The sequence below is a fragment of the Peromyscus leucopus genome, chromosome 3 (assembly GCF_004664715.2).
Source record: "Peromyscus leucopus breed LL Stock chromosome 3, UCI_PerLeu_2.1, whole genome shotgun sequence".
In the NCBI taxonomy this organism is placed as follows: Eukaryota; Metazoa; Chordata; class Mammalia; order Rodentia; family Cricetidae; genus Peromyscus; species Peromyscus leucopus.
This window is the reverse complement of record NC_051065.1, coordinates 57,193,703-57,206,938: the sequence shown is the minus strand read 5'-3', so window position 1 is coordinate 57,206,938 and position 13,236 is coordinate 57,193,703. Positions and strand designations below refer to the sequence as shown.

The 13,236-nt window shown below is 42.9% G+C and overlaps 1 non-coding gene across 1 annotated transcript; it reads right to left on the bottom strand.

The window, feature by feature from the left end:
- Window positions 1-2,531: 2,531 nt before the first annotated feature.
- Window positions 2,532-2,605, bottom strand: Trnan-guu. The gene has a single exon. It is a non-coding gene; the product is annotated as a tRNA-Asn (tRNA).
- Between the last annotated feature and the right edge of the window lie 10,631 nt (window positions 2,606-13,236).

Sequence of the window (13,236 nt, the reverse complement as noted above, 5' to 3'; positions counted from 1 at the left end):
AAGCCTGGTAAAGAGACAGAGATGGAAGATGACTGGATCTGTGCTATTTGCTGAAGACCCCAGATTCAGCTTTTCCTGAGGCCATGGTTATTCAGCTTTCCTTTCAAGTCTCTGAACTTTGCCAACATTCTTTCAAATAAACATTTGTGGCCTAAATTAGTCAGAGTTCATTTCCATGATTTATAACAATAACAACAGCCACAAAGTGCCTCAATAGACATTGTCGCTAAAGCACATGGTGGATGTGGGGAGAAAGAAAAGGCATCGGGATGGTAGGATTACCAGGATTGAGTAGCCGTGGGATAATGAATACCATCACATTTCAGTCTTATTGGCTGAGGAAGTGGGGATGCAATTCTGCAACTAAGAATAATAGAGAATGAGCAAGTGTGAGGAATACATGAGTTTGGTTCTGGTGAGTTTATTTGGGACAGGGTTTCTCTGTGTGGGCCTGACTGCCCTAGAACTCCCTCTATAGACCAGACTGGCCTTGAACTCAGAGATCTGCCTGCCTCTACATAATTTTGCTGAGATTAAAGGTGTGTGCCATTACTGCCCCAGATTGGATTTTTTTTTTTTTTTTTTTTTTTTTTTTTTTTTTTTTTTTTTTTTTTTTTTTTTTGGTTTTCTAAGACAGGGTTTCTCTGTGTAGTTGTGGTGTCTGTCCTGGATCTCACTCTGTAGACCAGGCTGGCCTCGAACTCAGATCCGCCTGCTCTGCCTCCTGAATGTATTAAAGGCGTGTGCCACCGCTGCCTGGCAAAGATTGGAATTTTATATTCTCCCAAGATCATAGGTTGATGCCTAACCCTCAAAACAAGGGTACTAGATGTTATAGCCTTTGGGGGAGGTAACCAATACCCTTCTAAGGGATGCTCTAGGAAGCAGCTTTGTCCCATCTGCCATATCAAGGCACAACTGAGATGCCTCTGTGAACTAGGAAGTTAATCAGAGACAGCATCTACCAGCACCTTGGTCTTGAACCTTCAGCTCCTAGAAGTAAGAGAGATAAATTTCTGTGTTTATAAGCGCCTCCCCCCCCCCCAGCATTTCACTATAGGAACCTAACTGTATTAAGACATTTGGGATAGAACTCTACAGTGAGGAGTCAGCCCCAAGTGAATGTGCTAGTTGAAACAATGGACTATGAGACTAGAGAGAAAAAATGGTGCTCTGAGAAGATACAAGGCCTAGGGCAGAGCCCCGAATTACATAAACATTGGTGAGACTCTTAACAGATGGATTAAAGAACATGGAAGAAGAAAGGCCAGGGCTGGGAGGAGAAGCACGAGGAAGCGGCTCATAGTCAGGAGAAGAGGTCTCCAAGCAAAGAAGGCAAGCCTCCCTCTTGGAGGTAGCATCTAAACGGCTTCTCCCGAAGGTACAGAGAAAGACCAAAACGTCTGCCAGGGTTGGAGGTACAAGCCTATCATCTCAGCAGTTGGAAGACAGAGGCTTGAAGACCAAGGAGTTCAAGGTCATCTTCAGTTACTTAGTGAATCTCAGGCTCCACAAGAACCCGTGTCAAGAAAACACGCCACAAAAATGACCAACGCCTTAAAGAACAACCCAAGGCTGCCAATTATAAGGCAAACACCTGAGAGATTGCCAGGTGTGTGGCACACGCCTTTCTTTAATCCCAACACTCAAGAGGCAGGTGGATCTCTGTGAGTTCAAGGCCAACCTAGTCTACAAAGTGAGTTCTGGGACAGCCAGGGCTGTTACACAGAGAAACCCTATCTCAAAACACAAAAAAACAAACAAATGAAAAAACCTGAGAGATTGAAAAAGATCTAGTAGGCTTGAGTTCCTGGAAGAGCCAGGGTTTGTTCAAAGACTCAGAGACATCTGATAAGAGATGATGTGAATGGCCATTGATGACTTTTTTCAGAGACATAGGGGGTTGTATCGACATAACTCGGGGTACACATCATTTCCTAGAACTCATCTGATGTTTACGAATGGTAAGACCTAAAGACAGACTTCCTCACCCCTTTATCTTCAACACTTTGCACATTCAGCTGGAGTCCATGCCCCAGAAACATCTGGGTGTAAATGATGGGGTCCTAGAAGTGATACTGTACATTTTAACTTTTTAAAAAACTTGTGTGGGGCTGGATGTGGTGGTGCATGCCTTTAATCCCAGAACTCTGGAGGCAGAGGCAGGGGGATCTCTGTGAGTCTGAAGCCTTTACATAGTGAGTTCCAGGACAGCCAGAGCTACGTAGAGAGACACTGTCTTAATGGGGACCAGAAGAGGGGGTCAGATCCCCTGGAGCCGGATTTATAGGCTGTTGTAGCCACCTGATGCAGGTGCCGGGAAATAAGCTTGGGTCCTCTGGAAGAGCAGCAAGTTCCTTTTTTTTTTTTGGTTTTTCGAGACAGGGTTTCTCTTGTGTAGCTTTGCGCCTTTCCTGGAACTCACTTGGTAGTCCAGGCTGGCCTTGAACTCACAGAGATCCGCCTGCCTCTGCCTCCCAAGTGCTGGGATTAAAGGCGTGCGCCACCACCGTCCGGCAAGCCAACGAGCGTGTCCCTGGGTGGGCTCGAACCACCAACCTTTCAGTTAACAGCCGAACGTGCTAACCAATTGCGCCACAGAGACAGCGTGCAAGTTCCTATAACCACTGAGCCATCTCTCCGGTCCCCATAGTGCTTTCTACATGTGACCTCAGGAGCAAAGAAGGGGCGAGGGCACAGGCGAGAAGACACTTTCATCTTCCGTTTCTGGGAAGGTAGATTCGTGGTTCTTCCTGCAGTGAAAAAAGTGGTGTATGTGTGCTAAGCAGGACATCTCCCAATTTGGGCTTTCTTCCCTTTTCAAATAGCTGCTGACAACACATGAAGCTTTTTTTTTCTTTGTCAGAGGGAGCTCAGTCTTTCCAGGTCAGAACCCAGCCACCGATTCCAAACCACCTTCTAGAGGGAAAAACAAGAGGGAGTTTGAACTTAAGTGATCATGCATATGCTTATTAATTGCTTTGGAGCCTGTATGAAAAAGACACATGATTGGAACATTTTAAATGCTCAATACTGCAATATTCTGGCCAGGGAAAGTACCACTATTGTAATTTTAATATACCACATTGATTCAGATACCACAGACCCAGCAAAGAAAAGTTCTGGGAAGCTGTCTCCTTAACAAAGGAAAAGAGAAAGAAAGGAGAGAGAGAGAGAGAGAGAGAGAGAGAGAGAGAGAGAGAGAGAGAGAGAGAGAGAGAGAGAGAGATTGAAAGCAAACCCGCCCCCTGGAAATGGGAGACTGGGCAGGGAGATTTGCTTAGCAACCTGCCCTGGATCTATGGGCAGAAAGTGGAATTAGCGTTTATAAATTCATTCACCACAATAGCACATCTGAAGAGAATTAGTATTATTCAGAGATGAATGACTGGGAGATGATTATCTAAGCTAATAAGCTCTGCGAGGAGGTGAATCCTGCAGTGGCAATAGCCCTTTTGGCACACACCGGAAGCTGAGGCAGAGCGGCAGAAACGAGAACAGTCAAGATTGAGTGGGTGATAACGGCTAATCTAAAAACCAAGAATCAGGACCATGAAGTGTATTTGTGTGCATCTCTTTTTAACATGTGGGGAAATATGCTTCCATGAGGATAGAGTCTCTCTCCTCTCTGTACTTTCATTCAGTTTAGTCAGCGGTCTGTCAGCGGTCTAAGGACCAAGAAGGAAACATAAAGAAAAAAAAAAAAAGGTTCTGAAAGTCCAGGGTGCATAGGAAGGGGTACAGGGGAGCAGATGGGCAAACTCTCGGGACTGGAGATGTCTATCACAAATTTCCAAATGTTCCCAATACAAGAGGCAGAAATAAAAAGAACAGGGCACGCGCTTACATCCTAAGGTGCCTCCTCCACCCTCAGACATGCACCTGTCTTCTTGATCTGACGTAACAGAACCAAAGGGTGAGGCAGCAGTTCTTAACCTTTAAATGCATCCTTCAGAAGTTCAGTTGTAACACAGAATGGTTTAGCAAATAGATGTGATCAGTGCAGATAACTCTGTCTCACAAAGAAACAAAAATATTAATCCTAGAGATTTCTATCCAGATACGGGAGACATTTGTGTCACAACAGAGCATAATTGATTGTACTCACTGAAAGGGACTCTAGGCAACTAGAAATAATTTATTGCAATCTCAGTGATGCCGAATCCAAAGAGCGTCTCCCATTCTCTCACTCATGCATGATGCATTGGCCAAAGGACAACTCCAGCTGTCCCTCAGGTGCTGCTGACCTTGTGTTTTGGAGATCTGGGCCTTTGGCTGACCTGGAGCTAGCCAACTGGGGTAGGCTGACTGGCCAGGGAGTACCAGGGATCAGTCTAGCTCCACCTCCCCAGTGCTGGGATTACAGACCCACGCCATCACGGCTGACTATTGTAGATGGTTTCTGAGGGTAAAACAAGGGTCTTTATGTTTATGCCAAGCAAGCCCTCTATTCTCCGACCCACACCTAGAGGCCCAGCCTCCACTTCTTAATAGTTTTCTCTTCTTCCAGCTCTTCCAAACGACTCCAGACTCCATGTGGCATACTAGCCCCCAGTAGTCAAGAGAGGATAACACAAAATTGCACCAAACTATTATCATATCTGTGCCCACACCTTAAATCCTCACAGCCGGCTAGATGTTGAATCTTATTACTGGCAAAAGCTTTAAGAGCATCCATGTTAGCAGAGTTAGAGTGATGGGGCTGTGGTGAGCGGCCCTCATGGAAGTCTCTCCCTTCTCATGGTCCCACTCAGCTTTTTCTTAAGAGAATAATTCATATTGTTATTTGTATTTCCTTTTCTTCTCAGGGGAGGGCTCTAGGTATTAAACGTTCATCTAGAAGGGTATGGCTCAGCCCTCTGTCCTGGCCCTGGACTTCATTCTTTTTTTTTTTTTTTTTTTTTTTGTTCTCCTATCCTGCGTCCAGGGTTAAGTTCAGATAAGAGGATGTCCTCCTGGGCTCTTTGCTTCTTTGAGTACTCTTCGACACTAGTTATTACCTACTGCCTCTTGGCTCCACACCCCCACGCCAGCCCCCTTTAGTTCCACTCTGAGATCCCCTTGTCCAGTGGGCTTCCTCTTAGTTTCTGTCAAAAAGAGGACTTGGCTGAAGGAAGGAGAAGCCCTCCCCATTTTCCCAGTTCTTGTCTGCCTCTCTCTGGCAAAAGCGGCTGGATCATCTGCAATTTCTCTTAGCATTTCAGTTATTGATAAATAAGTCTCCACTGCCAACTGGCTTTTCTATTCAGCCAGGGCTGTGGTCCAGGACGTCGAACTACAAAAGCTTCAGCCGCATGTTCACTCAGTTATCCAAGAAATATTTATTCATCACCTACTGTGTGCCAGAGCCTCTTGTAGGTTCCAGGGACACAGGAGCAAAGGGAAGCAGCCCGTTTCTGTTTGAGCTTACCCTTGGAGTGGGAGCTATACGCAGCCAGAGTTTTTGGATATCTAATAGGCATCTCAGACTTGAGGGGTTTGAAATAATCCTTGACTCCATCTCCCCTTCAAACCCATTCCTTTCATACTCTCCCTTACCTCCGTGGCAAGGCCACTCATTCTGTCTCTTAGACAAAGACAACTTTGAAGTTATTCCCAATTTTTCTCATTCTTTTCACATGACACATCCAAATGGTCTTTTGTCAACTCTAGCTGATCTTGTCTTCAAATGTATTCTGAATCTGAAGTCGGGATGCTTTTCAACCATCCGGGGTTACACCAAAACCCTTTCTTACACTGGAGCTTTCACTAGTGTGAATTCCTTTAGAGGGAGAGGTGGGGGTGGGGCAGAGGGAAGTGATATTAGGAGATGAACACCAGGCAGCAATTAGGCTGTGTGCTGGGTACGCTTCTAGGCTCTGTTCTCTTTAAGAACTTATAAACTACTTCTATTTTTTTAAGACAGAATTCTGAATGGTCTTCCTTGGGCCCAGAATCTCTGAACTATAATCTCAGACACCATTTCTCAGAATTTGCAGCTCTGCCTGCCTTGTGGAAGAAGAGAGGAAAAAAAACAAATATATTTCTACAGATCACTTAAAATGACCTCTGTGTGTGTGTGTGTGAGAGAGAGAGAGAGAGAGAGAGAGAGAGAGAGAGAGAGAGAGAGAGAGAGAGCGAGAGAGAGAGAGAGAGAGAGAGAGAGGGGGGGGTCACATGTGCCTCAGCAGGTACGCCTGTGGAGGTCAGAGAACAACTTGGTGACATTGGTGCTTATCCTGACCCTTTTATGGGTTTTCAGGACTGAACTCAGATTGCCCAGCTTACTCAGCAAGCACCTTTACGGGTTCAGCCACCTCACTGGCCCCTATGAATTATTTTCCGTGTAAAAGAATCATGGAATTTTCTTGTTCAAAACCTGCCTAATATCTTATTATATTTGGGATAAATTCAAACTGCTTGTCATTTTTCAAAAAAAAAATTTATTCATGTGTATTTATGCTTGTACGTCTGTAAACCATGTGTGTGTAGTGCCTCTGGAGACCAGAAGAATGAGTTGGATCCCCTGGAACTGGAGTTTCAGGTGGTTGTGAGCTATCATGTGGGTGTTGGGAATTGAACCCAGGTCTTCTGCAAGAGCAACAAACGCTCTTAACTGCTGAGCCCACTCTCTAGCCCTGCTTATTTATAAAACTTATGTGGTTCTCCCTGCTTCTGCCTAACTTCGTCTCCTGCTAGTTCTCTATTATGTCAGGCACTCTTGCCATTTGGGGCTTCTTATTTCTTTCAAGATTTATTTATTTATTTATTTATTCATTTATTTATTTATTTTTGATGTGTGTGGAGGGTGTTGGTATGCATGTGAAGCATGTGTTACCGTATCTGGCTCCCACCAACCCCTGCTCCATTTGACTAATTAATTTCTCACTTTTCTTAGTTCAGAGAAAATTTTGTACAATGTATTATGAGTGTATTCAGCCCCTCCCCCAACCCCTCCCAGATCCACCCTCCCTACCCTACTCACCCGCTTTCCTGTCCTCTTTTTTATGTGGGTGCTGAGAACGGAAGTCAGGTTCTCATGCCTGCCTCGCAAGCATTTTGCTGACTGAGCCCTCTTCCCAGCCCAGTCTTGGACTTGCTGGTCCTCGAACACACTAAAGTCAATTCCTTCTAATCATGTTCTATCTCGTCACTATGCCTGATGGATGTGAGATGTTTTTGTTGAGAATGGATCCCAGGGCATTTTCATAGAAGAGGAAAGAAATAATGCAAGGTACCGATTTGGAATTATACCCCCAGATGAAGCCTAGATCTAGGAAACTATTGAAAGTCGCCCTCTGATGGTGACAGGTAGAAAGTTTTAATAAGAACAATTGGTAGACACTCCTTTGATCGTTGGAACAACCACTCAAAATGGTTGCAGAAAATTTACATGATCCCTCCCCCCTCAGCCAATGATCAAAAGATACTTTGAGAATCCTTCTGTGGATTCAGGATGGCATGGTTTTTGTGGGTGGAGAAGCATGGCTAACACAGGCCCCAAAGAATATGTCCAGGTTATGTTCGAGGTCAGGACTCGAACGAAATGAGATCCACCCCAGGGGCCAGAATGCCATGTGATAGAATGGTCTAGGGCATTATGGACAAACAGACCCAGTCTCCCTCTTTTTCCATCTGAAATGAGCTTTGAAAATTTGCGTATTGAAAATTTTAAATCGTTACTAAACACATGCATGAATATTTCCTTCAGAGTTCCATGCTTGCCACTATATTTCTTTGATTTTAAATTCTCATTTCGGGGTTGGGAATTTAGCTCAGTGGTAGAGTGCTTGCCTAGCAAGCGCAAGGCCCTGGGTTCGGTCCTCAGCTCCAGAAAAAAAAAAAAAAAAAAAAAAAAAGAAAAAAAAAATCTCATTTCATTGAAATATATCTCTTAATACAATGTTTTCCACCTAATAAAAATTTGTATTCATAGCTCTTGAATTCGATACAACTCTAAAAACATTCATTTTAAAGATATCCAAGCAGTGATAATTGTATTTAAATCCCACCTAAAATTAGCAGAATGTGGAAATCACATGTCATTATAAAGCACAGTATTGGCAAAGGACTATGAGTTTCAGATGGAACCGATGCTAAGGGACCAAATTATTGCATCAAACCAACTATTTCTCAACAGTTACATTGTTTCCAACCAGAATGCATTTTAAAGCCTTCTTTCTAATACTAGTGTCTGATGACTCTAGAGATGATTTTGTTTTGTTTTAGGAACTTGCTTGGACAGGGGAGTTGTTGATATATAAAACCCAATGTAGTATTTTCTATTTAAAATACTAGGAAATAAGATCATGCTTAACATTTTCATATATAATATCTGGTTTTCAGGAAAGGACTGCTAATTGAAGTGGGAGACGTTTGAGGGTTAATTTACAACTTTTAACTATATAGAAGGGAGCAGAGAAAGTGTGACACATATAAGTGAGGAAATGGGGAGAAAACAAAAGCAAATCAAAAATGTTGTAACTTGAATTAAAAAATAAGAAGTAAACATAATTTAAATCAACAAACAGTAAACAAATGGATTAAACTCACCTATGAGGAAGATATTTTCAGGTTCAATTAAAATTACCCAGCCACCAGCCAGCAAAACAGCTCATCAGGTAAAGGGACTTACTTCCGCAGCTGATGACCTGAGTCCAAGCTCCAGGACTCACATGATAGAAGGAGAGAACTGGCTCTTGAAAGCTCCCCTCTGGCCTCCATATGTGCATAACGGTATATGTATGCCCCCCTAAACGTGCACCATAAACAAATAAATGTAATTAAAAAATCCAGCCATGCAGTCCTTACCTGGATACACTTCAACTATAAATACAGAATAGTTGAAAATGGAATATAGTTCAAAGGAAAAGGTTGCTTCATTCCCTTCTTTCTTCTTAGTTTCTCGTCACCTCTACTTTACTTCTGTGTGAATATATGTCTATGCTATAGAACAGACCCAAGTGTCTCTGTGAGATAAGGAGCTACTAAGAGCAGCTCGGTGGCATTCAGGTGACTCTAGGTGGGTATTTGATTACCTTGGCTAGGAAAGCTAACTGCTCTCATCTAGCAGGGACAATGACACACTTTCACCACTTGCTATAACCTCTTACTTCCCATAACCTGCACGATAGTAGGACAACTAGACTCTGTAAACTTTATTTCCCAGAAGCCTTTGCTGGTTAGCTTTGTGTTAGGTTCTAGCAACTGGAGACTTACGGTTTGACCTGAAGTGTTTCCCACAGGCTCATGTTTTCAAAACTCGGTTCCCAGTTGGTGGTGGGACCTTTAGGAAGTGGGGTGCAGCTGGTAGAAATGGGTTACTAGGCATAGTAAGGGAAAAGCGGAAAAGAGAAGGAAGGAGTCTCCTCCAGATTCTAGCTAGAGCCTGCATAACCTACAGTACACAGCTATGGTTCTAGCCCCCGGCTTCTTTAAACATTCTAAGCAGTAATCTTCTATGTTCCATAGAGACAGTAGTGGCAGCCAGGCCTACCATTTGCTTTGGTCCATTTCTTCATGGCCCCTTAAGTGGCCTGGTTTCTACCCATCACCAATTAAGCAAGACTAGTATCATCTTGTCTAGATTCTGATCTCATCTTTCTTACTTTTTGTTCTGTTTTAGGATTACTATTGCTGCAACAAAACACCATGATCAAAGCAACTTGGGGAGGAAAGCGTTTATTTGGCTTATGTTTCCATATCACTGTCCATCATCAGAGGAAGTCAGGAAAGGAACCCAAACAGGGCAGAAACCTGGAGGCAGGAGCTGATGCAGAAGCCATGAAGGAATGCTGCTTACTAGTTTGCTCACTATGGCTTGCTCAGTCTGCTTTCTTATAGCACCCAGGACCACCAGCCGAGGCATGGTGCCACCCACAGTGGGCTGCCCCCCCCATCAAGCACTAATTAAGAAAATGTCTTACAACCAGATCTTATGGAGGCATTTTCTCAGTTGGGGGAGACTCCAGCTTGTGTAAGATTGACTTAAAACTAGCCAGCATAGTTCTTCTGGGTCTGGAGCGGCAGCTGCTTCTAAAGATAGCAGTCTCTGAAATCTCCAACCTCTCTTTTTGCTTGTGTGGTGTTCTGAGGCGTAACTAATTCTGTTGATTAAGTGCCCTTCATTTGAAAAATTGTATGGTTTCTATCAGGCTGATTGGACCCTTGATTCTCTCATTATTGAACAGAAAGCAACTCCAGTCCACTGCACTGAGAGATTAGAAATCAAGACATGTCCTCAAAGCTTTGATAGACTACAAGTGTGCAGAAAAGAAGAAATATGAGGTCCTCTATATTCATGTATATAGAGGATGCAATTTGGGGTCATATAGGGCATCTCAAAGTGGACTGACCAACCTTATACTAAGAAAAAGGCAAGATTTTGAAAGGTGACATATGGCACATGTGGGTGTGTTGCATCAACAGATTCAACAGATGACTGGAAAATTGCCTGAGATGACTTGAAAATGAATCCACATCTTTACCTCTATCCCTCTTCCATCTTCTTTTCTTTTCTTTTTAAGTAGGGTCTCACTTTGTAGCACACACACAGACACACACACATGAAAGAGGGGGGAGAGAGAGAGGGAGAGAGAGACAGAGAATCTAGGCTCTGCAGCCAAGAATGAACTTCTGATCCTCCTGCCTTCATGAGTGCTTGGATCACAATTGTGTGTCACCACGTGCAGTTTCAATTATTCCACACTAAGTCATTTCATGTGTGTCCTTGACTTTTCATTTGACATGTATTTTAGAGATCCAAGTTCTGAATATGGATACTATGAAGTTTTATCAGTACTTCGTTCTTTTTTAAATAGCTAAATACTCTCCCTGTGTGGACATTAATTTCTCCATTCTTTCATCCCTAGACATTTGAGCTGTTTCTACTTTGTGAATGGTATGAATAGCACTGCTGGGCCACATGGTAATTTTGTTCAACCTTTTAATGAACCAGTAAATTGTCTGCCACTGTGGTTGAGCCCTTGTGTATTCCCACCAGCAATGGGTGATAGTTCCAGTTCCTCTACATCCTCACAAACACTTGTTATCTGCTATAACAAAAATAACTCTCATGAGTATAAAGTGGTACTTTATATGTTGGATCAATTTTGATGCAGTCAGGTACATTCATGCTTTGTCTTATGGTTTGTATTTTCTAAGTTTTATTTAAGAGCCTGTTCTGGGAGCTAGATGGCTCAGTGGTTAAGATCACTTGATGTACAGGATCTGGGTCTAATTCCTGGCCACAACTGCCTGGCATCCAGTGCCCTTTTCCGACTTCTGTGGATACCAGGCACATACATGGTACACACACACACACACACACACACACACACACACACACACACACACACACACATATATATATATATATATATATATATATATATACAAGTAAAACACTCATACACATAAAATAAATAAACAAATCTAAAAGAGAGATCTTGTTTCTTTTTTCTTTTTTCTTTTTTTTTGGTTTTTTGAGACAGAGTTTCTCTGTGTAGCTTTGCAACTTTCCTGGAACTCACTTGGTAGCCCAGGCTGACCTCGAACTCACAGAGATTCGCCTGGCTCTGCCTCCCAAGTGCTGGGATTAAAGGCATGCACCACCATTGCCCAGCTCTTTTTTTTTTTTTTTTAAGGGTGCTGGGAACTGAACTCTTATATTTTTGGATGTGGGCCTAGCCTTTAATGGCTGAGCCATCTCTCCAGCCCCGAGATCTTGTTCTTGAACAACAACAAAAAACCACTCTTTTTTCTTCAATTGATAGATTCTCCTTCCCACGTTTGAGTATTTAGACCATCTAGAACCCACCTCCCCTTCACCACCATCTAGAACCCACCTCCCTTCACCATCTGACCCCTCCCTTCACCATCTAGATCCCACTTCCCCTTCACTACTGCTTTGTGTTGATGCCAGGCAAGGATTCCAGTTCCCATTTCTTCCCAAAATGATGATGCAGTGTTGCTAATAATCCACTCTTTGTTCTACAGAGTACATCAGTTTCCTCAACATCTACTAGGAAAAAAATCATTTCTAATAGATTTTTTTGAAGCCTTCATTGGTATAAATGGCTGTCACTGAATTCTATCCCACTGGTCTTGAGCCCAAACCTGTTAATGTCCCTTACAACAAAGAAGTCTATTTTGCTGTTATTTTTCTTTTTAAGTTTAATGGTTTTAAAGTTGACTTTTATCAAGTTTTAAGAGTCAGTTTGTTATCTTAAAAATGTCCAACTAAAATTAATTTTTAATTCGATTATATTAAAGTTACAGATTAACTGAGAGAAATGTTACTATAAATTGTTTACTTTTCTGTTTGCTTGTGTTTTTGAGAAAGTGTCTCTTTACATAGCATAGCCCTGGCTGTCCTGGAACTCACTGTGTAGACCAGGCTGGCCTCAAATTCAATGAGCTCCTCCTGCCTCTGCCTCCTGAGTGCTGGGACTAAAGGTGTGCGCCCCCACTCCCAGCAAGCTCTATTACTTAAAAGCATAATTTTTTTTCTATTCATATTTTTATCATACTGATTAGAGGTTTTCCTTATAACTAAGTTATTATACTGTCAAATTTATCATTTAAAATGTAACATGCTTGGGGCAGAGAGATAGCTCAGTAGTTAAAAGCACTGTCTGTTCTTGCAGAGGCCCTGGGTTCAATTCCTAGTCCCACATGGCAACTCACAACCACCTGATCTATAATGGGATCTGATGCCCTCTTCTGGTGCACAGACTTACATGCTGACAAAGCACTCATACATACACTGTGGTGGTATTGTGTTCCCCAAATATTGTGCACACTAATAAACTTATCTGTGGTCAGAGAACAGGACAGCCACAATATTAAACATAGAGGATAGGCAGAGGTAGCACACACCTTTAATCCTAGCATTCCAGAGGCAGAAATACCTCTGGATCTCTGTGAGTTCAAGGCCACATTGGAAACAGCCAGGCATGGTGACATATGCCTTTAATCCCAAGAAGTGAGCCTTTAATCCCAGGGAATGATAGCAGAAGGCAGAAAGATACACAAGGCGTGAAGACCAGAAACTAGAAGCTTTTGGCTGGTTAAGCTTTCAGGCTTTCGAGCAGCACAGTTCAGCTGAAATTCGTTCTGGATGAGGACTCAGAGGCTTCCAGTCTGAGGAAACAGGATCAGCTGAGGAACTGGCGAGGTGAGGTAGCTGTGGCTTGTTCTGCTTCTCTGATCTTCCAGCATTCACCCCAATAATTAGCCTCAGGTTTGATTTTATTA